This window comes from Octodon degus, unplaced genomic scaffold (assembly GCF_000260255.1).
Source record: "Octodon degus isolate 3935 unplaced genomic scaffold, OctDeg1.0 scaffold00244, whole genome shotgun sequence".
NCBI lineage: Eukaryota > Metazoa > Chordata > Mammalia > Rodentia > Octodontidae > Octodon > Octodon degus.
The window spans coordinates 1579457-1583556 of NW_004524820.1; the positions used below are offsets into that span (position 1 = coordinate 1579457).

At 42.1% G+C, this 4100-nt stretch overlaps 1 pseudogene; it reads right to left on the reverse strand.

The window, feature by feature from the left end:
- Positions 1-4100, reverse strand: part of LOC101589386 — a 172311-nt pseudogene that overhangs the window by 109582 nt on the left and 58629 nt on the right.

A 4100-nucleotide genomic window follows, 5' to 3' on the forward strand; every position in this document is an offset into this window, starting at 1 on the left:
TAACTTTCTGCTGTTGCTTGTTTACTATTGATGCTATTAATTCATACATTTGAGCTGAGCTAGTAGAAAAGAGTTTCTCTATGACTTTCTTATTCACTATCGACACTATTAATTCATACATTTGAGCTGAGCTAGTGTCCTCTGCACTTGTTCTGGGTGGGCATTGGGTTTCCTCCATATTTTTTCTGCATTTGTGATTCTTTACTGCATATGTTATTAATTCAGGGATTTCTTTTTTCATGTCTAATCTGAGTTCCTCTATGCCTTTCTGCAGCTGTTTCTTTATTTCAGAATCCGTTGATTCATTGGTTTCAGCTGTGTGATTCCCAATTTGTTCTGTGTTAGTGTCCTCTGCACTTGTTATGGGTAGGCTTGGGTTCTGAGATTGCATTTTGCTCCTTCTCATTGTCATTTTGTGTAGCACTGTCTTCTGACCTTTGTTGTAGAGCTTTGGTGCAGTTATAACCTTAGCACCTACTGAAGTTCAGGTGCATATCTACAAAGTTTGGACTTATCCAGTTGTGCCTGGCTTGGGTCTGGCTGCTGTGCTCAGCTGCTTTCTGCTGCTGCCCTTGGGGGTGAACCTGTTGTGCCCCTCTGGCAAGATGTTCTGCTCCTGGACTAGCTGGGTGGTTCTCTCCCCTACACTCTCTGCAGGGATTGTAGCTGCAGGGTTTCACTGCAGGCCTGTATGCCAGGCCCACACTCACCAGGCAAGGGGTAGGATTGGCTCTGGGGGTTTGCAGAACATGGCAGAAATTTCTCCCTTTCATTGTGGGCGTGGTGGGGGACATGCTGTGGAGTGGTGGAGGGCATCCCAAGAGGGTGGAAGAAGGTATCACCCACTCTGTGCCTGGGCTGGGACAGCAGGTCCCACTGGTGCAGGGTAGCCAGTAGCTCTCCCACACGCTCCCAGGCTGACCAGTTTGAGAGTCATTTGGTTGTGTTTGTTCCAGTAGAAACAACCACTATTGGAGAAACTAAATCAGCTTACTCTTCTGGGATACAAAGCTTAACAACTGAAGGTTGTGAGATTCTTCTGCCTGTTACAGTCGTTTGCTTAAATATATCTTTCCTTTCCCTGTAGGATTGCATATAAGGCTGTGACAGTGGTGCCCTGTACAACTTCAGGGTATAACATTTACACAAATGTGATGAGAATGGTGCTCCCTTTCATTGTGTGCTACAACTAAACTTCCTCCTAAATTTGTGAGGCTATCTGTAGTGAGGAGTGAGTACATTACCTGGGGTCTACAGAACAGCCAACACCATGACGGAATGAGATATGTAGAAGAATTATTCAGGGGATTCTGTAAAGGATAGAAATGGGAAGGAGGAGGAGCTGGAAGGAAGGGCTTCCTCATGAGATAGACTCTGGACATCCATAAATGGAGGCAAGTGGAAAGAGAGGACTGCGTAAGTTTGTTAATCCACACAACATCCAGAAATCCTTGCCCAGGCTGAGGACCACTCTTATGGCAAAGGTTTCCTTTTGGTTGAGACCCTATCTCACTGTTCCCTTGGGTTATCTCCATCTTATGCAATCATCAGCTCGGTGCAGCTCTGGAAGAACATGGATTGCCATGAACATCACAGCGATCCCAAGATCAGAAGTGGGCTGTGTTTCCTCCTCAGGCTAACGTACTCCGAGAGGTGATCTGAGCAGCACACTTTTTCTTTCTTAAATTAATTTGTTTTATTGGTGCAATTGAGATATACATAATTATCTCATTCATCATAGGGAACTTGTACCTGTACATGATATATCTTGAATTTTCTTTTCTTTCCCATTCCTCTGCCTTCTCTTCAAACCCTCTTCCCCTCCTTAATTACAAAAGCTTTGTTTTCATTTTTCATGTCCTTCCCTTTTTATTTCATTTTTCTTCCCTTACCCTGTCCCCAGTTGCCCTTCTCATTTGAACATTTTCTTCATATTTTACAATATCTATTGCACATTTTTGTCTTTATTTACACTTCTGATTTATCATTCCAAGAGAACCATGAGATATTTGCATGTGTGTTGGATTTATTTCACTTAAGAATATGGTGTCAGTGTGCATTAATTTACCTAGAAATGTCTGAAGTTTATCCTTCTTTATGGTTGAGTAGTACTTCACTGTGTTTTAAAAAACCACCTTATTAGGGTCAGCCAAATAGCTCAGTGGATTAAAGTGCCTATAAGCAGGCACAAGGGCCCAGGGTTCAATTCCTGGGCCTGCTGAGCCAGTTCAGCCCTTGGGGTGCGCTGAGATAGCAATTGAAACTGGGCTTGGTTGTGTACGCCTATAATCCTAGCTCTTGGGAGGCTGTAAACAGGCAGATCACTGAGTCTGATCTAGAAGTGAGACCCTGAGCACCTTGTAGGCCCCTTCCTAAAAATACAAAAAAAAAAACCCAAACCAAAACAAAAATCCTTATTTATCTATTTCTCATTGATGGGTATATCAGCTGTTTCCAAGATCTAGCTATTGTAAACTGCTGCTGTAAATGTGGGTGTGCATGTATCCCCATGGTACGATGCTTTTAATTTTATCAGAAAGATAATAAGAAGGGGAGTAGTTGGGTCCAATGGAGCCTCTCGCCCTAATGCTTTGAGGAATCTACACTGATTTCCACAGTGGCTGCACCTGTCTGCACTGCTACCAACAGTGGAGAAGCATTCCTTTTCTCTCCCCTCCAGCATTTGTTCTTCTGTGGCTGCTGCAGTGGTTGTGCAAGAGAGTGTGGGAGAACTGGAAAAGGGAAGGCTGATTTCTGGAAAAAGGTATGGAGATACACCATGAAGCTACCCTGGTTCTATGAGTGCAAATAACTTCCCATTTACACCAGCACTGAGAGTATAATAGCTCTAGTCATTTCTATTGGAAGGGGCATCCATATTTACTACAAAGTTCTTAATTATACCAACAATTTCCTAGTTTTCCAAATCTACTACTTGATTTCTCAGGCAGATTCCTTTTCATGCAACAACTAAGAACTCTTTGAGGGAATCAAGAAGTACCTGCTTGGGATCAGTCAAAGGTTGTTGCAAGCCTCATACTGACCACATTGCTATATATAATTCTTCAAAACCCAGACTTTATTTTTTCATGTTTTGTTTTTATTGTTATTTTATGTATTTGGTATAGGGTCTCACTATACAGCTTAGACTTGTAGTGATCCTGCTGTCTCAGCTTCCCTAGCTCTGGGATTACAGGCATGCGTTACCATGCCCTGTCTCAGAGACCAGCTCAGTGTGCCCTTGGGGTGGGGATACTGTATCATGCTGCAGGGATCTAACTCCAGTCCCTGCACTTGCCTAAGCAAGTGCTTAGTCTGCTGAGTTCTCCCAACTGCCCAAAACTCAGACATTTCTATAACAGAATTCCAACCTTTTGAGATATTGAGAGGTAAAAAGGCCAGATACCATTTTAGTCATTCCACAGTTAAGATCTGCGCAGCCCAAAGCTTAAGTGATTTTTTCCAGAGTCAGAATTCAGCATCTTTGCTCCTTCCTTGGCCATGGAAGCATCTGCAGAAACAAGGTCCTCATCAGCAGTGTCATAAGGGATTGTGCTGAACAACACATCAGCGGTCTCTAACTGAAAGATGTCCCAATGCGAGGCTCTCTGCCTTTCCAAATAAAGCTCATTATATTGGTTTGTGAAGTCAGTTAAAACTATAGCCATATGTGCATTACTTAAAACTTACAAAGATAGAATTCCTAGAAAAAGAATTTCTTAACAGTAAAGAATAGAAGTAGTGTGTACATATGTCCCCATTGCCATGAATTTATCCTTTATGAGAGAAAAATAGAAGGAATAAAAATGTAATAAAATGGGATGACTAACCATTTGAAAATAAAAGAAAGCTAGTCCTCTAAAAATGTGTTTCAGAGGGAACAAAGATCTACACATGATAAATAAAACCGTAAGATGCTAAATTAAAATACTGAAGGGGACAGCGAAGTTTCTTTCCATGCACGGCAAGCAACCCAAAAGTAAGTTAGGGTCTCCGTTAAGCCACTGCTTCTATGGTTTTTGTTATCACCAAATAATCTGACTGCAGTTAAAACCTCTAGGGGACAGTAGTAAATGCTGAATATTTGCTTCACACTGTAA